The following is a 25045-nucleotide window of genomic DNA, read 5'->3' on the forward strand; positions in this document are numbered from 1 at the left end:
TTTCCAAAGGGCTGTGTGTTCCTGAGAGTGACCCTATGCCCTACTTTACAGAGGATAGCCTTCTTTTTGAAGGATTTTTCTGTCTCAGAGTTTCCCAAACTTGGGTCTCCAGCTGCCTTTGGATTACAACTCCCATCATCCCTAGCTAGCGGGAGCAGGGGGAGTTGTAGTCTGAAAACAGCTGGAGAGAGACGCCAGTTTGGGAAACCCTGCTTTATATGATGGGTTGTCCCAGTCTGGTTGAAAGGCAAAGATCATAAGCAGTGAGGAGAAGAAGGTCCTTGAAATGGTCCACCCATGGTTAGATCTCAACAGCAGACTTAGCAGGCCCTTAAATCACCTAGTCCAAGTCTTCTCTTCTGTGATGAGATGCATGTCAGATATGTTTTCAAATTTCCATCTCTATGCACATACTGTATTTCTCTTTTGGCATAAGAGGCTACTCTATTCTAGCTAGATCAGACCAAAGGTCTAATTAGTCCAGTATCTTACTTCACAAAGCAGCTAACTAGAAAGCCCACAAGCAGAGCTAGAGGGGAACAATCATCTCTCAGTGGTGTTTCCCCAGGGATTCGTATTCAGTATCTACCTAAGGCTGGGAAATAAATGGTGCTATCAAATAACTAAAAACTGAAAATTCCAACCTCAGAGAACTGCAGCTACCACAGATGCAAACGCAAGCCACCCAAGATCTCTACACAGTTCCTATTCACTTGCCTAGCAACTGTTTGTGTGAACTCACCCCACTGAAAAGCACTGTGCCTGAAGTGACACCAGTGGTTTGTTATCTGAGGAGTTGTGTAGGCACCCCACAGATGAAAATAGGGACATTTCTCACTCCTCCCCAACTGAACCTCCTTGGCCCTCCATTTCCTGTGGTCCCCTCCTGCAGATCTTTTCCACCACAACTACACTAACAGGACACAGCTCACACGCCCTCCATGAGGAAACCGCTCAATCCCAGTTTTTATTGTATTCTTTCATAGGTTTACAAAAAGAAACACACACACACTGTGATGGCCTGGGACTTGGGCTCGGACTCCGAACCAGAGGAGTCTCAATCTGCACCACATCCTTTGCCTCAGGCATCATCTCAACCAAGTCTGGGGCCTGATCCTGAAGAGTCCCAGTCTTCACAGGTTCCCCCGCAACAAATACCAGCTGGGCCGAGTCAGGGGCCTGAGCCTGTCCTGGCTCCAGTTGCAGGGATTACCTCGTTGCCTTCAGCTAGGCCATCACTTACAGCTGCTCCACTACTGGTTGGGTCAGGGGAGGCTGAGGCGGCCCCTGAGTCTAGTAATGCACCGACGTCTCCCCAGCTGCAGGGACTAAGGTCTGAGAGAAGAAGAGACCTGAGTACTCGCAGGAGGAGTGCTCGCCTTTGGGCGAAACAGGGAAGTGAGTCGCCGGGGGATCAGGACCGGCCGCTACCCTGACAAAGATAAAAGGCTGTCGGACCCCGCCCCAGGCTGCGGGAGCAACATTGCTGTATGCTAGATCCTGACTGAGATTCTGTACCTGTCCTTGCCTGGTATCCTGCCTCGTGTCCTGCCTTGGCTCTGTCAGACTGACTCCTAGCAGAACCTTCAGATTCTGAACGGGTCCTGGACCACGTTTCACGGGTTACCCCCAGGCCCAGCACACACACACACACACACACACACACACACACCAATTTATAAACTATAAAAGGAGCAATGCTAGACACAGATGCACAAAGGACTTTTTAAAATTAAAAGAACCAAGACTCTTTGATCTCCGCTACCCCTTTCCTCCCACCCAGGGTGGCCCTGCCCTCTGCCTGCCCTTCAGAGCTGGTGCATCATGTGGGACTGGGCCTCACTCATGGCAGCCTCTCCTCTTTCTCACCTGCTCTCCAGCAGTTGCTACGGGCTGCCCAAGGGAGAAGGCTGGCAGCAGTAGCCATAGAGAAGCAACAGGATGGTTCCTCACAGTTGCTGTTGCCACTGCCATCATCGTCACTTGGGATAAGCGCTGGCTCATCCTGCTCCCCAAGCAGTGGCATAGCGTGGGGGGTGCAGGGGGGGCCGGCCGCACCGGGCGCAACATCTGGGGGTTAGGGTTAGGGGCGCAAATCCACGGGTTAGGGGGTGCAAATTACTTGCCTTGCCCCGGGTGCTGACAACCCACGCTACGCCACTGTCCCCAAGCTCAGTGGCAGTGGTGCTGGTGGGGGAAAATGGGGACATTCCGGGATCAAATCAGAAGCCGGTATTTCTTTCGAAATTCCAGCACTATCCCTGGAAAATCGGGACACTTGGAGGGTATGTATGTGAGAAGACTCAGTTCCCAGACGCAATGTGTCTCTGGGTGGTTTCCAACGCATATAAAAACATAATAAAATGCCGAACGTTAATAATACCAGTCTGATCCAATGCAAAAAAAGTGTCATGATAACTTCAAAATAAACAACTTATATCAAATAAAGCAATATCCAATAATCCATTCAAATCAAATATTAAACAGTAAAAGTAAATATCTGCAAATAATAAATAGTTTGCACTTATCAGTTACAATAAAGAATTGCTAAACTGCAATCAGTGAAAGTAATGGCAAGTCGCAGTGCATAAAATTCCGCAAAACATACAAAACCATGTAAAAGAAACAAGGACACTATCTATCTATATAGTAATATATATATATATCCCTGAACTCTTCTGATTAACAGGTGATTAACAGGCCATCTTTTATATGTCTGCCACTAGCTCCAGCTCCAGCATCAATTTCCAGGCCACAATAGGCCTATATTATCAGACTAGTGTCTCGAAGTCCCAGCCCAGACATGTCTGAAGAGCCACATTGCGTCTCCTGCCTAGAAGCCTCTAAGTGCTTTACAGTCCCCATGCATGCCATAGAGCTGAAGTATGCGTTGGACACATGCTGGCATTTGCAGAAGTTTAATATGGCTTAAAGCACGGCATCTGTGAAATGGATGATAACTTGCAGCACTTGTACGGTTAGGCATATTCAGAGGTTTGCCAATCTGGTATCTGTCAGGGTTCAAAAGTTAATTAAAAACCAGCAGGCAAGATGTATGTATGTATTTATTCCTCGGATATATTTTTTTTGATTTTTTTTTTTTTTACTTTTTACACATTTTCAGGGCAATTCCATCCCTGCCGTACTTAGCCCATTCAACTCCCTTCTTGGCAAATGTAATCTCTTAATAAGTATAATTTCAAATGATCCTGCAGGTTTCATGGCTCCCAAAAAGATGTGTGAAGGTTTCGTGTTTACTGTTCCTTCCTCTCATTTTTGTTTTGTTTTTGGAGGGTGTGTGTGTGTGTCCGCGCGCGCGCACGCATGTGTGTGTGTGTGTAATGGATCGTATTGTCAGAAACGGATATGTGATTTTGATTTGCCCCCTAGGCATCGAGGTAATTTCCCCATGCTATTTGCTCCGTGGGCATCTTCGCAACACATTGTGAACGGATTTTGTGATGTCTCTTTGAAAGCGCTGCATGCACAAGACATGTGGAATCAAACTAATGAAGCAACCTCTCTCTCTCGTTCTCTTTCCTCTCTCCCTGGCTCTCAATACTCTTCTCTGACGCTTCCTCAAGCTTATACAAAAGAGGTCTCGGATCGGACACTGACAGACAAATATTAAAAATAGAAAGCTCTCGGAGTTGGCCCGCATGTTCTTGAGATAATGAGGTCTTAAGAAAGACGTGGATGTTCACCTGGAACATTAGATCTGACATCCCTTTTGAGGTGAAAATTGCTAGGCTTTCTGATGACCTGCTTCCTTGCCAGGTACACACAGGGGGAAAGGCTAAGGGCTAAAAGATGAAGAAAAGAGAGGCAGAGATGAACGATTTCAGAGAATTGTAGCATTGGAAGAGAACCAAGTCCATCTAGTCGAGCCTGCAATGCAGGAATCTTTGGTCAAACTCACAACCCGGAGATTTAAGAGTCTCGTGCTCTACTGAAAGACAGCCTTGCTGTTTTCACATCCCTATGTATTTTAATTTATGATTTATATTAAATTTATGAAAAAGGGATGGTACCAGAAACGTGTTTGTGAGAACAGAAGTTGCTGCTTTATGCAGTGTCAGATCTTTGGTCTGTCTGGCACTAAAACTGCTAGCACGTTTACAAAGCTAAGCACTTAATAGAAACAGCAACAATTTGTGCCTGTGGAAAAGGCATTTCTCCAGTCTAGCGACTGATGGGGAGCTGTGTGCAGAAGGGGCTGTGGTGCAGCTGCTACTGTATCTTCCCAGCAGGTGGGTCAACGTTGCTTACCAAGAGGGAGAGGTGGCAAGGAAGTTCTCATGGTGCATGGAGGTTGGCTCCAACAGTGCATTTGCATGGCACCAACCTCCTTACCATCTAGCGCCTCCTCTCTTCCGCCTGGGAAACAGCACCCCACTTGGAAGGATGCCCTGTATCCAAGGCCAGCCTTTTACTCCTGAGGAGTGATTCATGCCTCAGGAGTCCTTGCCTGTGGTTGGACACTTCACCAAATGGGCCAGGTTTCCATGGCACATTTACAGGGCCACCTTTCTGTCAGCCTTGATGACAGAGGATGAACTCATCTTGGGGGTATGGATGGCTCCTCCTCAGCCTTGTTGCAGGATCCTGGCTTCTCTCCCCCTAATTGAGTCTGGCCCAGGGTTTGGTGTAAGGCCAAGGCCTCCTGGCCCTCCTTTAATGAGGAGCCCCATGGCTGACTCCACAGGAATTGAGTGGGCCACACCTAGTGAGTCGCTTTTGTCTCTATGACAAATATGGTTGTAGGAGTTGACTTCTCGTGAGTATGGCAAACATGTGAGGAATTAAGTCTTTGTGAATCCCTATGCAAAATGATCTCCCTCACTGCGAGAAGCCAAGTTACAGGGAACCAGGCAGAGGGCCTTCTCGGTAATGGCACCCGCCCTGTGGAACGCCCTCCCACCAGATGTCAAAGAGAAAAACAACTACCAGACTTTTAGAAGACATCTGAAGGCAGCCCTGTTTAGGGAAGCTTTTAATGTTTGATGCATTACTGTATTCTAATATTTTTTTGGAAGCGGCCCAGAGTGGCTGGTGAAGCCCAGCCAGATGGGTGGGGTATAAATAAATAAATCATCATCCTCATCATCTGATCTACCACATGGCAATGTGGTTCTCAGCAGCTTAAACACATACACACGCAAACACAGATACACACATGAAAGACCTTTCCATTCCATTTTTGAGAGTAAACTTACATTTAAATTCAGATTTTGAGAGAAAACACACATTTATACACATTTTGAAGGGTTTTTTTAAAAAAATTGCCGGTGAATACAGAACAGAATGGAATTATGGGTAAAAAACGTTCAAAAGCAACACGGGCCAGAAAGAGACAGGTTCATCCACCCCTATTCCACCTTCCCCTGCTGTGAACACAAATTATGTCTCTTTTCTCCTTAAAAAGAGAGAGAAAGGGGAGGGAAAGTGAGGGGGGAGGAAGAGAAGAAGAAAGAAGGGGGAGACCTGCATTTTTTGAACTGCTTAGAAATATATATTCATCTGTATTTCGCTGTTGATTATGAAGGAATTGTTTGGCCAAAATCCTAAACGGTTCCAGTGAAGAGTAATATTGATGTATGAGCAAACAGTCACAGCAAGAAGGCAAGCAAGCTTCACAGAATTAATTTTAATTATTATGCCTCTGTTATACAATTAGATCTTTTTTGTTCCAACATTATTTCATTTATAAATTTTAATTAAAAAGCCCAACCCTCCACAGCGCTTACATCTATGCAGGTATTAAAAAAACCCCAGTAATAACTATAGATTTCCATATATATCTGCTGTTAAAGGGGAAAGCAAACAATAGAGTCATCTCTTAGACGGTTTTTAATTTCTCAGCAGGAATAAGCACTCTATCATTTGAAAAGTGAAAGATACAAATGGCATAATGTGAGAAGAAAACTGCTTTTGTGCACTTAATATGCTATTTTTACATAAAATAAAAATTTGCTAGTGCACACTGACCTCCCTGACTACTGAAATCTCCTCCCTCTACCCCTGTGGGCACATTTGCATAACAGCTATATTGTTGCCAGCACCATTCATCCACTGCAGCCTACTTTAAATTGACAACAACAGAATGTGACTTTCGGGGGAGGGTCAAGGGCCTTGCGGGTGCCAGGAAAAGCCTCGCTGAGCACATGACAATCTTTGGGTGCCACACGGGCGACCAGTGCTCTACCAAGTAGGACTGCCAAAATTCTAGGTAGGTAGGTTCCCACAAGCATATATATGTTTATCATGTGAGCTGAACCTCATCTACCTGAATATTTGAGGTAGCCATAAAGAGGAGTGCAAGGGACATGGGTGGTCCTGTGGTCCAAACCACTGAGCCTCTTGGACTTGCTGATCAGAAGGTCAGTGGTTCAAATCCCCGCGACGGGGTGAGCTCTTGTTGCTCTGTCCCAGCCCCTGCCAACCTAGCAGTTTGAAAGCACACCAGTGCGAGTAGATAAATAGGTAACGCTGCAGCGGGAAGGTAAACGGTGATTCCGTGCGCTCTGGTTTCCGCCATGGTGTTCCATTGTGCCAGTAGCAGTTTAGTCATGCTGGCCACATGACCCAGAAAGCTGTCTGTTGACAAACGCCGGCTCCCTCGGCCTAAAAGCGAGATGAGCGCCACAACCCCGTAGTCACCTTTGACTGAACTTAACTGTCCAGGGGTCCTTTACTTTTTACCTAAAGAGGAGTGCAAAAGGTATTTGCCTCCTACCAGGGTAATAACCAGTTCATTCCCATGTAGCAGGAACTGATTTCTCAAATGTGTTCAACATAGGCCAAGTTCTCTCTGAGGGATGCCTGGGGCAGAATTTCCATTCAGTTGTTGTTGTTGTTGTTGTTGTTGTTGTTGTTGTTGTTGTTGTTGTTGTTGCTGTTGCTGTTAGAATTTATATGCTGCCCTATACCCGGACCTCTCAAGGCAGTTCACAGTTTGCATTTAACAGCAGGACAACCAGATTCACACATTTTGAAACAACCACAGCCTTCCTTTGAAACTGGAACTCCCTTATTTATTTATTTTTCAAAAAAGAAAAGAACCCACAGAGTAGGGCCATGGACGGCTCGGGCTCAGCCTGCTCTGCATGCCAGGGCCACTGCCAGCCTAAGCTGGGGAAAGAGGCACAAGGGCGGGGGAACTCTGCAGCCGCTGTCACTTTAAATAGTCAGAGCTCCCTCCCCCAAAGAATTCTGGGAGCTGTAAAACGTGCTGAGAGTTGTTAGGAGACTCTTGTCCTGTCCCCCCATAGAGCTATAGAGTTGCCTGGGAAGAGGGATTGATTGTGAAACCCCTCTGGGAATTGTATCTCTGTGATAGGAATAGGAGTCGCTCAGCACCCTTAACAAACCACAGCTCCCAGAATTCTTTGGGGGAAGTCATGATTGTTTAAAGTGGTATGACGCCACTTTAGATATATGGTTTGAATGTGACCTTGGACTCACCAGGGTCAGCCTTCTTCAACCTCAAGAGTTTTTGGTCTCCATTCCCATCAGCCCCAGACAGCACAGCTGCGTTGTCTGGGGCCGTGCAGAGCTGCAGTCCCAAAACATCTGGGTGCATCAGGTTGCACGGTGCCTAAGTTTAGATTGGGAACAGGGGCTTCTCTTCGGCTTTGCAAACTGCTGAGCATATTGATGGCGGAGGAAATAATCAATGGCAGCTTGGGAATTGGATTTTTACATATGTTCCTAAATTTACAGCATATACAAAACTAACTCACATTTGCACATGTATGGAGATTGGCATCCACTTTTCAACCAATAGTGTTCTCCTATCCACACACACCCTGCCCCCACCCCCGATGCAACTAATTTATGGAGGTTTGTACTTTGGGATGCTACATTATTCCAGGCCTGTGCCAAATCTCTAAGAGCTCAATAGCCAGCCTGCCGACTTAAATTAAAGGATTCATCAAGCCCCCTTTTTATTCATCCACAATCTGAATGTGCCCATTCTTTTGCACTGCCTCCTTTCGCGCCGCTGCCCTTTCCCCCCCTCTTCAGCTTGAATTTCATTACAGCTTTTCTTCCCTCCATCTCTTTGTAGGTCCGCATTCATCACATTTGTTCTGAATGGCAAAGTCTCCCTATCTGCAGGGAATGTTGACAACAGATTGTTTCACAATTAATTGAAAAGCAAAACCTGGACATTCTCAATCACCTGCTGATGGGAATTCCTTGGTACAACCTCAGTAAATCAACGGTGCGTAGCTGCGGAGAGGAAAGGCAGCTCTGAGCGAACAGCCAGCCGTCACTCCAACCATATGAGTGCACAGTGAAAATCAGGGCTTAGGTGGGAGTAGAGAGCCTTCGGAAGAAAGGTCCCTCTCCTCCACCAAAGCTTGAGTGGGACCAAGGAGATGTCATTTGGCCTGGCGGAGACAGCTCAGCAGGGTTGCCAACTTTTGTGTGAGTTTTGCTCTTATGCATTTAACATCAAACCCAAGGATAGCTATTACACACGGGCAAAAAAGAAAGACACAGAGGTTTGCATATGCTAAGGTAAAGGGACCCCTGACCATTAGGTCCAGTCGCGGAAGACTCTGGGGTTGCGGTGCTCATCTCGCTTTATTGGCCAAGGGAGCCGGCGTACAGCTTCTGGGTCATGTGGCCAGCATGACTAAGCTGCTTCTGGCGAACCAGAGCAGTGCACGAAAACGCCATTTACCTTCCCACTAGAGCGGTACCTATTTATCTACTTGCACTTTGACGTGCTTTCGAACTGCTAGGTTGGCAGGAGCAGGGACCGAGCAACGGGAGCTCACCCCGTTGGGGGATTTGAACCATCGATCTTCTCATCGGCAAGTCCTAGGCTCTGTGGTTTAACCCACAACGCCACCCGCGTCCCAACATTAAAGCTATATGCATATATTAAAATCTATTAAAATCATACAAAGTGTCTTAATGCTTACAGTGAAGGACAATATGATAGTATCTCCTAATTCCATGTACAGAAGCTAACTGAATTGGCAGCTTCCTCATGGTTACAGGATGATATTATGCATCGTATAACAGAAAAAACATGGCTGGGGGCTCATAAGGAGCTGATATTACTGCCCCAAGCATCTCCAGCTTAAGGCGGTTGCCTCACTCTGCCTAATGGTAGGGCAAACCCTGAGTCGCTTGTCTGACCATGAATTAACCTCCAAGCATAACAGCAACTTGCCCTATGGTGTACCGTGACCCTGTACTAAAGACCCAGGAATACATGTGCTCATTGGGTCTATGCATGCACATGAATCTGTGTACACATGTAGGCAAGAACATTAAAAAAAAACCAGCAACCTTTCTGACACTCTCTCACCGCAAATTTGTTGCATCCTCCTGACATTCAGCAGAAGGAAGATGAGGATGTCCACCTCATAATACGGTCTGGATGGTTGACATTCACAGTTGACTATGCATTGAAATGCAATGGTGTTGAGCTGCACTGAATGGGATGTGCATTCAGGTGCTCCTTTAAGTGCACATTCCCATCGCCATCTTGTGTAACTAGACCAAGACCAGGGCCTCCTGGGCCGTGTTCAGAAAGTGGTGGTGGGGGATGAGTGTTCAGACCCCTGGGCTCTCACTTGTGGGGTGCCTCAGGGTTCTGTCCTCTCCCCCATGCTTTTCAACATTTACATGCAGCTGCTGGGAGAGATCATCAGGAGGTTTGGGCTGGGTGTTCATCAGTATGCGGATGATACCCAGCTCTACCTCTCTTTTAAATCAGAACCAGTGAGGGCAGTGAAGGTCCTGTGTGAGTGTCTGGAGGCGGTTGGAGGATGGATGGCGGCTAACAGATTAAGGTTGAATCCTGACAAGACAGAAGTACTGTTTCTGGGGGACAGGAGGCGGGCAGGTGTGGAGGATTCCCTGGTCCTGAATGGGGTAACTGTGCCCCTGAAGGACCAGGTGCGCAGCCTGGGAGTCATTTTGGACTCACAGCTGTCCATGGAGGCACAGGTCAAATCTGTGTCCAGGACAGCTGTTTACCAGCTCCATCTGGTACGTAGGCTGAGACCCTATCTGCCTGCGGACTGTCTCGCCAGAGTGGTGCATGCTCTGGTTATCTCCCGCTTGGACTACTGCAATGCACTCTACGTGGGGCTACCTTTGAAGGTGTCTCGGAAACTACAACTAATCCAGAATGCGGCAGCTAGACTGGTGACTGGGAGCGGCCGCCGAGACCATATAACACCGGTCTTGAAAGACCTACATTGGCTCCCAGTATGTTTCCGAGCACAATTCAAAGTGTTGGTGCTGACCTTTAAAGCCCTAAACGGCCTCGGTCCAGTATACCTGAAGGAGCGTCTCCACCCCCATCATTCTGCCCGGACGCTGAGGTCCAGCGCCGAGGGCCTTCTGGCGGTTCCCTCATTGCGAGAAGCGAAGCTACAGGGAACCAGGCAGAGGGCCTTCTCGGTAGTGGCGCCCACCCTGTGGAACACCCTTCCAGCAGATGTCAAAGTGATAAACAACTACCTGACATTCAGAAGACATCTTAAGGCAGCCCTGTTCAGGGAAGTTTTTAACGTGTGATATTTTACTGTATTTTTGGTTTTTATGGAAGCTGCCCAGAGTGGCTGGGGAGGCCCAGCCAGATGGGCGGGGTATAAATAATAAATTATTATTATTATTATTATGGAAGTCTTGTCCTGCAGTGCTGATGGGGCAACGAAATGGCCAGTACAGTCTAGCAAGGCATGGAATGCTGGCCCAATAGAACACTTTCACCCTGCCACCCATTCACAGTGAGGGCAGTGAGAGTGAGCTCTGCTTGTCCTCCCTATCGCCAGGACAAATCTGATTGGCTACCTGGTGAATGTCACCACCACATTCATCCTGTGATCACTGATTGGTTGAAATGAGAAAGAGAAAGAAAAATGAAAGAGAAAGAAACTCTAAAATACATCCCAAATATCATTATATTAGGACTTCAGACAGGCATGAGGGGGAAAACCTAAAGGTTTGGCCTTTTACTTCTCAGGAAATTGCTATGGTTGAAGAAGATTTTAAAAGGGCCTTCATTAACCCACAAAACCCCCAGAAATTGTTTGAATGGGAAGATTTGGCACAGCAATCCTCTTTTTCTTTTTAACTTTCCCAAAGGTATTCAAAACCCATCTCATCAGGACAAAATTGGGATACTGATACTAATGCTGGTTAGTTGCAAATTTCCGGGGTGGGGCGGGGGGGGGGGGCTATGTCTACATTCTGTTGCATGTTGAAGATTTTGCGGGCATCATGAAAATCAGTGCATCTAAGGAAGTGATTAAAACAAAATAAAACTATGTTGCCTCTACGCCCCAGTTCAGATGTTGACTAACAATACAGAAATGTCTCCTTCTGTTCTGTGCAAAACGGTTTATTAAAACAAGAGTCAATATCATCCTATATATTAAAACATCACGCCAAGTGTCAGAATAGTAACGGATCTGTCAAGCTTCCCCATTACAAAGCCCTATTTCAAGCCATAAAAATCCCCCTTGGGCTGAAAATTGGCATACAAGCAAACTTGAAAGGAAGCCATTCTGTGGGGTTTGAATCATAAGAGTGCAAAGAAAATTGATTTAAAATGTTTGAGAGACTTTTTGTGCTCATATAGCTGTCAAAAATGAGATACACGCTTTAACATACCCCCACCCGGGGGGGGGGGAATGTTAGCTTTTGTTTTTTGTTAAGTCCCCACTGAAAAAGTCAAAATAAAGATAGGGAGAAATGGTCAGACTGAAGAATCAGGGAAGATCAGCTGTGAATGATTGGGATAGCTCAGTTGGTTAGAGGATGGTGCTGGTAACACCAAGGCTGCAGGCTCAATCCCTGTATGGGATATCTGCATATTTCTCCATTGCAGGGGGTTGGACTAGATGATCCTCAGGATCCCTTCCAACTCAACGATTCTATGATTCTATGAAGAACATAAGAATACCCCTGCTGGATTAGGCCAAAGGATCATCTAGTCTAGCATCCTGTTCTCACAGTGGCCAATCAAATGTCTCTAGGAAGTGTTAAATCTCCAGGAACATAGGGAGTGATGACTGCTGTCTACAGAGAAGCGATGTGATGTTTGCCAGGAGATCTTTGCTCTATCTGTGTCAGCAGAAGCAGACTCAAAATCTTGTTGTTCTGGGATGTTACCTTCTTAGGCTGGGGTGTTAAGAGGCCAGAAGAGGAGTTCATCTCTATCTCCTACAAGGCAGCATCAGGTTTCCCCCCTCCCTGTCTCTAGGAAGCTCACCAGAAGGACAAGAGCACAATAGTGCTCTCCCTTCCCACCTCTGAAACCGCAGGACACCTATGTGGTTTGGGTTCCCCTGCAGCAACCATATGCCACTGGTTGGACCAAATTTAGGGACCAGATGGGGTCAAACTGAAACTGGAAAACGGTGGGTTGTCCTTCCAGACTAAGGAGCACCTTCAACGCTACGTGTTGCACCACTGCTTCTCATCTAGGATGCATAGAGCAGGGCAGGCTAAGAAAGTCAAAGAGGGGTGGCACACTGGATTGACACTGCAGCATATGGGGAAAGGGATGTAACCCTTTATCCCTTGTTCTGCTTCCACCATCTCCTGGTGGCCCTGGGCATCTCCAGGTATGTCCCAGGAATGTTCTCTGTCTGAAACCTTGGAGAGCCACTGTCAGTCAGTGCAGGCAATACTGCGCTGGATGGACCAGTGGTTGGATTCAGTATAAGGCAGCTTCCTATGTTCCTCTGCTATATCCTCCAGATATGTTATTTAGTTACTTAAAATTTTATCTCTAGGAGCAAACAGTAGTGTTGGGAATGGGTGATCTTTTGCTGGGGGAGGGGGACCATAATGGGAAAGAAAGAGCAATCCCCTCCCTGCATACTATTGTCCTGCACATTCCCCATCATGACCAAGCTCCACAATTTTGGGGCCATTACAGAGAAGGCCCTCCTGCAATTCAGAGGGAGATGGCACTGTAAGAGCCTCTCCTGGAGATTGAAACATCTTGACTGGCACATGGGGGGGAGATGCACTCTTGTGGGTATGGGGGGGCTGTTTATGGCTTAAAACACAAAGTTGGGTAGCTTGAATTGGGCTCAGAATGAAATAAGCAACCAGTATAGCAGGATGGACATTGTGCTTGTCAAAAGGCAGTGGTGGCCATCAGCTTGGATGACTTTAAAGGAGCAGGAACATCATTGGAGCAGGGTTTCCCAAACTTGAGTCTTCAGTTGCTTTTGGACAAAATTCCCATCATCCCTGACCACTGGTCCCACTTGCTAGGGGTGATGGGAGTTGTGGTCCAAAAGAGCTGGAAACCCAGGTTTGGGAACCACTGCTTTAGAGAATATGGCTATTAATGGCTACTAACCCAGATGGTGCTGTGGGTTAAACCACAGAGCCTAGGGCTTGCTGATCAGAAGGTCGGTGGTTCGAATCCCCGTGACGGGGTGAGCTCCCATTGCTCGGTCCCTGCTCCTGCCAACCTAGCAGTTCGAAAGCACCTCAAAGTGCAAGTAGATAAATAGGTACCGCTCTGGCGGGAAGATAAACGGCATTTCCGTGCGCTGTTCTGGTTCGCCAGAAGCGGCTTAGTCATGCTGGCCACATGACCCGGAAGCTTTACGCCGGCTCCGGCCAATAAAGCGAGATGAGTGCTGCAACCCCAGAGATGGCCACAACTGGACCTAATGGTCAGGGGCCCCTTTACCTTTACCTTTAACCCAGATGGCTATGTTCTACCTCTACAGTCAGATGTGGTATGTTTCTGAATATCAGTTGCTGGTGGGCAGATTGCTGTTGCTTTCAGGTCCTGTTTGCGTGCTTTCTATGGGCATTGGGTTGGCCACTGTAAGAAACAGGATGCTGGACAACCTAGGCCATTGGCGTGATTCATCAAGCACTTATTATGTAAGGTCAACATCAACCCAATGCCTACAGCCTCTCATTTCTCACCTCTCTTTATGCTATGATATTAAACCTAGGCTCTCCAAGTAAGAGCGGGTTTCAGACATAACTAACTTGAAGAACTCTATTAGCCTTTGGCAATTTGAACTAGGATTAAACTATGTATACATCAAACTTCAGCTGCAGGATGGATACATTTGTGTTGGTGTAAAATCTGTACGTGAACAAGGTCATATGCCGTAGGGAACAGGAGCTGTTGGAGTTCAAAGCCTGATTGTTCAAGGGCACTTAGAAATAAGGTATCTGAGTTGTTTAAGGCAACCAAAGTATCAAATAATGTTGAGTGCCATATGAACATCAACTCATTTCGGGGCAATAAAGTGGACCTTTGGGAAATAAATAAACTGGTTAATTTATCACACAAAGAAGCGCTCTGGGTATTATCCAGTGTAATTTTCACACTGGTGAAGAGGATCATAAAACAAAAAGTGATTCAAACAACCCTTTGCGGCGTTTGGTTCATTTCCCTTCCCCTTGCAGAAATCAATACAAACTTTTGATTTACCTTGAATCTGCTCTCTCTCTCCAATGCACCTTGTGTGCATAACTCAAGCATTCAAAAGCTTTGCATCTCTACAGAAGGCAAGGTAGGTGTTTGTGGCACTCCTTCCTAGCACGGCACACGGAGCGAAAAAAGCACTTATGTTTACTCATATTAATTTGAGTGCTGGTATTACCAGCACAATTGTTTGCTTCTAATTTCTTTCAGTATTGAAAAGCGATTACCATAACAAAAAAAGAAAAAAGAAAAATCTCTTTGCATTATGAATACAAACAAGAGGTCAAGAAAGAGACAGAAAAAGCTCGTTGCACAGATGTGCTAGATTTTCTTCGTTGTCCCAATTTGCATTCTCCAACTGGAAATCAAGCAGGGCTTGGAAGCTTGGCTGTATTAAGAAGAAGAAGAGTTCAGACTTGATATCCCGCTTTATCCCTACCCAAAGGAGTCTCAAAGCGGCTCACAATCTCCTTTCCCTTCCTCCCCCACAACAAACACTCTGTGGGGTGAGTGAGGCTGAGAGACTTCAGAGAAGTGTGACTGGCCCAAGGTCACCCAGCAGCTGCATGTGGAGGAGTGGGGAATCGAACCCAGTTCACCAGATTACGAGTCTACCGCTCTTAACCACTACACCACACTGGCTCAACTAAGTCATTCTGATAAGGGCAATTAGAGAGTATATGAGAGATGCCTCACTAGTGTTTTGGTAGCTGGACTATGGAATCTAAGAAGATAAGAACATAAGAAGAGCCTGCAGGATCAGTCCAATAACCCATCTAGTGTTGCATCCTGTTCTCAGAGTGGCCACCCAGATGCCTGTGGGAAACCCGAAAGCATGGCCTGAACATAAGGGCATCCTCCTCTTCTGTGGTTTCCAGCAACTGGTATTCATTACTGCTTCCAACCATGGACAAAGAATCTAAGACAAATCTTTACACTGGATGCTGCTGATTTGAAGCCAACATGTGCTATTGACATTGTGAGAGTTTGTATAGCTTGATAGCTTGCTATCCAAAATGTCAGGAGTCCAATCCCCGGCTGATAACACAGTGAGCGTAGTTAATTTAAAAGGATGATTTATTGTCAAAACAAAATAGATAACTCCGGACGGCTCTAACATAGCCTCCGCCATCATCAATCATGATGACCCTTCTGAAAAATGCTTCCGGCAAGACCAGAAGCAAATGAACTTTTGCTTTATATGTCTTTTGTTTTGCTTCCTAACTTGCAGCCCGCCCATTAGTTGATTAGTCTGAGGGGGTTAGCTCCCTCCTCTTCCTCATTCTCTGAGAGGCTGTCTCTTAACTCTTTCCCACCTGTTTGTGCCTCCTGCAAGCATTGACTCCGTTCCCGTTCGCTCTCCGCCATTCCCTTATCAGCTGGCATTCCAAGGAGTGGGGGAGTTGGCACTAGCCAATGCTCATCCTGCAGGGCGGTTAACCCTCTCTGTTCCTGACTGCTTTCTTCAATTGACAGCAACCCTTCTGTGGGAGCTGGCTGCAAACCTTCCCTGGAAGCTGGCTCATTCATGACGCAAAACAACTCATAATCAGAGTATGCTCACTAAAATTGATAAACTGAAGTTACTTACATCTTTTGATTTCACTGTCTGCTCTAAGATTGGATATTGCAGGTATCAGCCATAGTTTCCTCATTCTTCTCCTAACCTTGAGCTACAAGCCAAGCTGGAGAAAAACTATCTCCTACTCCTCCAATTCCTAGTTGTTACTGTGGCATCACCAGTGGCAGACAGGCAAGGAAGTCTTTCTTAATTTCTTTGGAATTTGGACATGTTGTTTTCAAGGTGTCCAACATCCATAACTAGGGACTTTGGATGACCTGGGGAAATCTCACTTTCCAGGGTCCCTGGAGCATAAGATACTGCTGTAGCCATGCTTCAAATGCCATGAAGGAAAAGGGGAAAGTTATCTCTATGACCATAGCAGCAGCCAGTGAACTGAATTTAGGAACTCATGGAGAGAAGACTGGAGTTTCAGACTCCATCAAACTTTGGATCATGACTTAGTGAACATGATGAAATCTGAATAAGAATTGGGATTAATCAAATACAAATCACTCAGTTTGCTGAAACCAAACCTGTTCTGAATTGGGCATGTGGGGTGTTCATCACCTATCACTGAGTGTCCTAAAATCCATTACTGCATTAAGATGGCAAAGCCACATCTGTCAGAAATCAGACAAAAGTTTCACAGACAGCAAATTATATGCTTCATCCACCTCCCAAAGCTCAAAGACTTGAGGTTGGGGGAAAACATTTGTCCTAAAAACTAAAGTTCTTTTTCATTATGCTGAAAGACTACCTGTGAAGAGTCTTGATGCAATTAGCATAATTTGCATAATCCAATATAATTAATGTCATTTGAAATTTATGTTGTTGTTTTTTAATGATATACAGTGAACTTTACCAATGAACTGGATGCTCTGTTATTTCCAGAGGGGAAATGGTGTATGTGTTAACCATCACTTTAAAATATGCCAACATTATAAATGTGTACATCTCACTACTCAGGAGCAGGTGGAAGGAGAGAGAAAGAGGACGAGACCCACAAAGTTTATAGCTGTTAAAACTGCAGAAATATCACACATCCTACAAGCTAAGCTGCTGCTTTTCCCGAGAGCTGTCAAACAACCATTACATGGTGGGTTTAATTAAGGAAAATAAATGATAAACTATTCCAAATTTCAGAATATATTTCTCGCTTGAAAACTCTAAAATAACAACGGTATGTATTTGTGTGCTCATGCACTTGTGTGTTTATGGGAAAAGCGAAAACAGAAAATTAATCATCTTCAACTTGGAAAGAAAAGATGAGCAGCACCGTATCTATCTGACAGCCAACATCTGTAATGATTATGAACTGGCTTATTAATTACCAATACTGTGATGAGACCCAAGACGCCATCGATCTGCTGCATCCAGAAAGTTCGCTTGCATAAGGAATGAATCTTAAGGTGCTTAACTGTTGCACCTGCAGACATTTAATTATTACGCAAGGTAAATCATTGCAAGAACAACATTTAATTTCAGGGTTAGTTTATTTACTAGAAAACCACTGGGCATCCCAACACAAAACCCACTAGTTCTTACAACCCCATTGTCTATTAATAAACCAAATTTCCTAAGGAAAAGTGAATTTCAGAACTAACCACGACCTCAGATGCCACATGTTTCTGTATAATGTTCCCAATGCTGCCGTTTATAAGCTGTGTTATGGGCTAGAAATGAATGGTGAGGGTTGTGGGTTTAGAGGGAAAGTTCATGCTGCAATAAGGCAGTGATGATGGTGATAACACATGGTACCCAACCAGGGCATCCTTTGAGCACAATGATTTCCACTTGAGCAATTGTACTTGACCCTCTCCTCCCCTCAAATGTGCCTTGCACCTAGAGATCTGAACTCCTGGGGGGGGGATAGGAAAAATCCCACCTCCCCAAAACCCAATCAAACCACTTCTCCCCTGTTTTTCCCTTGAAGCTTTTTTTGCCCCCCCCCCAAAAAAAAAACTGAAGAAAATAAAGGCTAGTGAAATATTTTCTTTTAGAATGATGAACAATTTTTTTAAGGCCAGGTCTTCATATATTTACTCCCAATGATTTCTAAAACTGTGTAACAGGAAGACATGACTGAATAACTCCTCGAAAGATTCCATCAAAGGTGTCTCCGAAAAAAATTACACATCACTTGAGAAGACAGGTGAACTAATACCAGTGTACTGGAAGAAGCAAATATAAGTAATGATTCTTCAACATAAACTTCGTTGGACTGGTCATGTTGTTCGGTTGCCTGATTATCATCTTCCAAAGCAACTACTCTATTCCAAACTTTAAAAATGGAAAGCGTAATGCTGGTGGTCAACAAAAGAGGTTCAAAGACTCTCTCAAGGCAGATATTTAAAAATGTAGTATAAACACCGACAACTGGGAAGCGCTGTGCTGAGAGTGCTCCAATTGGAGCACAGCCTTTACCAAAGGTGTCATGGGCTTTGAAGACACTCAAACTCAGGACACAAGTGAGAAATGTACTAAGAGGAAGGCACGCTTTGCAAATCCACATCATGATCAATTCCCATCCAGAAACCAATGTCCCAACTGTGGAAAGACGTGTGGATCCAAAATTGGCCTCCACAGTCACGGACTCATTGTTAAAACTGTGTTTATGGAAGACAATCTTACTCAGCTACGAGTGATCGCCAAGGAAGAAGATGATAGATGATAGATAGATGATAGATAGATAGATAGATAGAAAGATAGATAGATAGATAGATAGATATAGATAGATAGATAGATGATAGATAGATAGATAGATAGATAGATAGATAGATAGATAGATAGATAGATAGATAGATATAGATAGATAGATGACAGATAGATAGATGATAGATAGATAGATAGATAGATAGATGAGAGAGAGAGAGAGAGAGAGAGAGAGAGAGAGAGAGAGAGAGAAATATAGTTGATATAGTTGATATAGATATAGATGGCATGAGGATTTCTCCTTTGGGGAAGGGGAACACACAGATCAGGCTTCACTCTTCTCTGTGGCTGTGCACCAGAGCTTTTCATGTTGGTGACACACTTTTTAGACATGTATCATTTCGCGACACAGTAATTCAGTTTTACTAGCAAACTGGAAGTTAAACTAACCCCTTTCCAGCCCGAAGAGGAATGCGGGGAGCATTCGTGCGACACACCTACACACTGCAGCCAACACACTAACGTGTCATGACACACCGTTTGGAAAGCTCTGCATTATACCTTTACATCACAATTGAAGCATATTTCCCCTGTCAAAGAATTGTGGGGACTGCAATTTGTTAAGCATTTCTGGGAAATGAAATTTTGTAAGGGATAAACTGCAGTTCCCATAATTTGTTGAGGAGGAAAATGTGCTTTGACTGTGCTTTAAAGGTATATTCTCTCCTTTCTCTTGTTTAGGGATGGGCAAATCTGCCAATTTTGGGTTCTTTCAGCTTCTTTTTTCTTTTTGCAGTTCTACATTTAAAAAGAGAGACATCATGAAAATTCATCGTTTCAGTGCAAATTTCTCATAACATGCATATGCTTGTATATACTTTTGCCTGGTAGCTTGGCAAAGCAATTTCCATCAATTTAATGTATTTTTGTTATTTTCTCCTATGCATGCATTTTAATGCACACTTTACTATGGTATATGAATTTTTGTATGTGCAATATGGCTGGGGAACAGGCCTTGCGAAATTTCGAGAAGTGAGGATTCCTGTGTTTCAGCTCTTGTACCATTCTGAAAACTGAAAATTCACCAGGTTCTCCTTTACATACAGCCTGAATCAAATCCCCCCCTCCGATCTCTCCTCTCTTTAGACAGAAATTAATCTCAGTGAAGGAAACAGTAACATTTCAAATAGCCTCACTCTCTCAGGTGTCTCAGGACTGTCTCTTTTTATAGACTAACACAGCTGCTCTGCTAGAACACATCCCATAGGAATTATGATCTATGCCGCTATGCATTTTGCATTCAAGGAATGATATAGAAACCGAAGGAGAGAGTGACGGCAGGGCATTGAACACAATGGGTTGTTTCAGGTCATCCAAGTTCCATTTCGGCATCGCAAACGCTTAAGCGAAAGCTGGCGCTGCTCCTGTTTGAAACCCTTTCTGTTCCTTCCACAGACAATGTTGTGTGGAACATGTAAAAAGCTCAAAAACAAACACACATTTGTTACGCAGCAAGCTCTGAAGATCTCGTGCTGAATGCTTTGTAGATTATTCCTCAGTGTTTCTGGGAGGAAGCCAACACACACACACACACACACACACACACACACACACACACAAACACATCAAAAACCCTGAACTGAATGCCAGAGATAAATAGCACCAAAAATCTGTTTATATTTCCAATCCATCCACCCTTTGCAGACGAAGCTCTGGGAGTCTCTTGTCAGTGATAGTACCATGTGTATGCATGAATCCATGATATACAAAGACACATCTTATGCATTATGAAGACACTATTTCTGTGCCATTTCGGCATCATTCGTATGCTACGGGAAACTCTTGTTCTTTGCAATCAGAGGGCCTGGTAAGAACGATACCACTGTGCCATGTTTAATTAACAGAAAGTTAGCTAATGGAGTATTTAATGCCACACCCTTTGGTGACTGACACTCAGGCTGCATCTGCACTGTGCCTTTAAAGCCGTATCACACCACTTTGGCTTTCCGCAAAGAATCCTGGGAATTGTAGTGTTTTTTAAGGGTGCCACTCCCCTCAGAGAGCTACAATTCCCAGTGTGATTTTACAATCAATTTTCTCTTTCCAGGGAACTCTAAGAACTGCATTTCTCTTAACAGGTCTCTTAACACCTTTGAGCACCCCTAACAAACAACAGTTATGGGACAGAGATGGCTTTGGTCACATTGGTGGATAACTTATGTCAAGAACAATGTGTATCCCTGTTCATTCTTCTGGAACTCTTGGTGGCTTTCTTGCTTCGCTGGGATGGGGCTTGGAGGTATTTATAGTGGGTTAAACCACAGAGCGTAGGGACACGGGTGGCGCTGTGGGTAAAACCTCAGCACCTAGGACTTGCCGATCGTATGGTTGGCGGTTCGAATCCCCGCGGCGGGGTGCACTCCCGTCGTTCGGTCCCAGCGCCTGCCAACCTAGCAGTTCGAAAGCACCTCCGGGTGCAAGTAGATAAATAGGGACCGCTTACCAGCGGTAAGGTAAACGGCGTTCCGTGTGCTGCGCTGGCTCACCAGATGCAGCTTGTCACGCTGGCCATGTGACCCGGAAGTGTCTGCGGACAACGCTGGCTCCCGGCCTATAGAGTGAGATGAGCGCACAACCCTAGAGTCTGGCAAGACTGGCCCATACGGGCAGGGTTACCTTTACCTTTACCTTTAAACCACAGAGCCTAGGACTTGCTGATCAGAAGGTCGGCGGTTCGAATCCCCACAATGGGTTGAGCTCTCATTGCTCGGTCCCTGCTCCTGCCAACCTAGCAGTTCGAAAGCACGTCAAAGTGCAAGTAGATAAATAGGTGCCGCTCCTGCGGGAAGGTAAACGGTGTTTCCGTGCGCTGGTCTGGTTTGCCAGAGTCAGTCACAACTGGATCTAATGGTCAGGGGTCTCTTTACCTTTATAGTGGGAGTACCGAGAAGGTGATGCTGGGGCACTTGTGTTCAATGCCTTGCCTTAGTCATTGGTCTGTGGGGTCCCTCAGGGTTCTGTTTTGTGTCCCCCTCCCCCGATATTTAACATTTACATGAGACTGCTGGGAGATGCTGTCCAGAGTTTTGAGGTTTGGTGTCACCAGTATGCAGCTGACACGCAGCTCCCTTTCTCTCTTCCACCTACACCCAAAGAAGCTATCTGGGTTCTAAACCAGATTTTGTCATCAGTAACGGGCTGGATGAGAGTGAGCAAACTGAAACTTAATCCAGACAAAGCGGAGGTGCTTTTGGTCAGACAGAAGGCAGAACAGGAAACAGGGATTCATCCTGTGCTGGATGGGATAACACTCTCCCTGAAGACACAGGTTTGCAGTTTGAGGACACAGCCCTGAGCATGGATGCCCAGGTCTCTGTGGTGGGACACAGCGAAAGCTGCACCCATTCCTTGAGATGCCTGATTTGGCCACAGTGACCAATGCCTTAGTTACACCCTGTTTTTTAAATAAAATTATTATTATTATTATTATTATCATTATTATTATTATTATTATTATTAATTTTATTATTATATTTGTTTCCCGCCCTCCCTGGCCAAGGCCAGGCTCAGAGCAGCTAACATCATAAAAACAACACAATCTGCATAAAAACAGACATCAGTCAATTAAAATACATCTTAAAATTAATTCAGATCAAGTTAAAATCTGGGCAGGTGGAAATTATCAGGTTGGAATTGAGAGTGGTTAATACTTGGCAGGACCAACTGTTTCCACTGATCATACAAGGACCTGTGAGTGGGTTGATGGCCTCCTTTGGGCTTGTTTTATACAAAGAAAAGTAAGTCAAACTGCATCCTGCCCCAAGGCCTGGTGGAACAGCTCCGTCTTGCAGGCCCTGCGGAAAGATGTCAAATCCCGCAGTGCCCTGGTCTCTTGTGGGAGAGCATTCCACCAGGCCGGGGCCACGGCCAAAAAGGCCCTGGTTCTATTTTTTAAAAAAATATTTTTATTAAGATTTTTAAACATAAATGCAAATATAATGAACAATATAACATATATCATAACATATTTTCTTCACTTCTTTTGACTTCCTCACGTCTCCCGCTCCCATTTGCATCATTGTCAGTTCTTGCCCGCAATTTACCATCTTGTTTACATACTTATGTCCCATTCATTTAAAATATAATCTAATATTTCTCCCGAAGGTTTATGATTTTTCCTCAATCTCACTTAGCATCCTAATTGCATCTAATTTAGTGGTGGTCAATTATTTATGATCTAGCCTCCATCTTAACATTCAACCAAATTACAATACTTTTTTAAATGAATCTTAAATTTCTTCCAATCTTCTTCAACCTTCTCTTCTCCCAGGTCTCGGATTCTGCCAGTCATCTCAGCTAATTCCATATAGTCTATCAGTTGCATCTGCCACTCTTCCAGTGTGGGTAGATCTTGAGTTTTCCAGTGCTTAGCAATGAGTATCCTTGCTGCCGTTGTTGCATACATAAAAAATGTTCGGTCCTTCTTTAACACCTTCTGGCCAACGATACCCAAAAGGAAGGCCTCTGGTTTCTTAGTAAAGGTACAAAAAGGCCCTGGTTCTAGTCGAGGCCAGTCTAATTTCCCTGGGGCCCGGGATCTTCAAGGTGTTGTTGTTAGTAGACCGTAAGGTCCTCCGTAGGGCATACCAGAAGAGGCGGTACCGCAATGTGCTCTACATGGGGCTGCCTTTGAAAAGCGCTCAGATACTTCATCTGGCTCAAAGAGCTGCAGCCAGATTGCTGACCGGTGCTGACAATAGGAAGCAGACAATTCCCTTCCTAGAACACCTCCACTGGCTACCAGTCTGATTCTGGGCAGAATTCAAAGTGCTTTTCATGACCTATAAAGTCCTACACAGCTTAGGTCCAAGATCTCTGAAAGACCATATTACCCCATACAAACCTGCCTGGGTTTTGAGATCTTCAGAGGTGGACCTTCTCTTTGTCCCACCACCCTTAAGGGCATACTTGGTGGGAATCCAGGAGATGGCCTTCTTGGTGGCTGCTTCCAGACCTTAGAACTCCCTCCCTAGAGAAGCTAGATTGGTTCCTTCCTTATTGTCCTTCCTCTGGTAGGTGAAGACTTCATTATCTAACAGGTTTTGGAGAATAGGCTGCTTTTAATAAAAGGCCCAGTGGAGTGCTGTTTCTACTGTAATTATTTGTATGATTTTAATAGATTTTAATATATGCATATAGCTTTAATGTTGGGATGCGGGTGGCGTTGTGGGTTAAACCACAGAGCCTAGGACTTGCCAATCAGAAGGTTGGCGGTTCCAATCCCCGCGACGGAGTGAGCTCCCGTTGCTCTATCCCTGCTCCTACCAACCTAGCAGTTCGAAAGCACCTCAAAGTGCAAGTAGATAAATAGGTACCACTCTGGCGGGAAGGTAAACGGCATTTCCGTGTGCTGCTCTGGTTCGCCAGAAGCGGCTTAGTCATGCTGGCCACATGACCCGGAAGCTGTATGCTGGCTCCCTCGGCCAATAAAGCGAGATGAGCGCCGCAAGCACAGAGTCGGCCACACCTGGACCTAATGGTCAGGGGTCCCTTTACCTTTACCTTTATAGCTTTAATGCTATCAAAGTTTAATTCTTGTTGTTTTTAAAAATGATTGCTTATAATGGTCCCCCCCCCACCGCACAATGCCTTGAGTCCCATCAGGGGAAAAGGTGGGATATAAATCAACCAATCAATCCATCAACTCCTGCGAGTCTTTGAGAAAAGCCATGACTGTTTAAAGTGGCATGATACTACTTAAAATGTATAGTACAGACGGGCCCAAGCTTTGATGGCTCTGGAACACAAACATTCATGGAAGGTGGTTAGTCTTTCATAGGTTATTGGGCAAGTGAGTTAAACAGAACACCCATGCAGAAACAGCAGAACTATAAATACCAGATCCTTCTGTCTGGCCAGATGAACCACTTCCTATGGGTTGCAAACATCAACAACTACAGCCCGCACTTCCACAGAGGCAGTTGCCATAAGGTCTCATGGACCAGATCATGTGGCAGTTATATATGCCAACAGCAAACCTCCCAGGTGTATACCTGCCAGCTGATCCAGTCATCTTGAGAGGAAACAGCTGGTTCCAGATGTCACTGCAGCCATTTGTAGCCCGCAACTATGCAGATAAATATTTGGGGCATGCTATCAAATAACTGTTATGCACAAGGAAGCTGGAGGAGGCTGAGGACCCCCCAAAACCACCTAAAAGAACCCCTTATTAAAGTAACATTTAATATAGGACACAATGAGTACAGGATCAGTGGGTATCTTTAAACCTGTTTGCAAAAGAGCCTTTGGCTACAATCCAGGATGTTGCTAAACACGCTTAAGCCCCACTTATTTAAATGGGGCTTAAGCGTGTGTAACTGTGAACT

General features: G+C 45.2%; 1 protein-coding gene and 1 long non-coding RNA gene across 8 annotated transcripts in view; one reads left to right on the forward strand and one right to left on the reverse strand.

Annotated features, from left to right (window-relative positions):
- The window catches only part of CDH4 (cadherin 4), a 796373-nt gene that overhangs the window by 409109 nt on the left and 362219 nt on the right, over positions 1-25045 (reverse strand). The window lies entirely within an intron of this gene.
- Positions 7454-11208, forward strand: LOC310847262. Its single transcript, XR_014565739.1, has 3 exons — positions 7454-7585; positions 8069-8430; positions 11116-11208. It is a non-coding gene; the product is annotated as an uncharacterized lncRNA (long non-coding RNA).

Source organism: Podarcis gaigeae (genome assembly GCF_964106915.1).
Source record: "Podarcis gaigeae genome assembly, chromosome: 6".
NCBI classification, from domain to species: Eukaryota; Metazoa; Chordata; class Lepidosauria; order Squamata; family Lacertidae; genus Podarcis; species Podarcis gaigeae.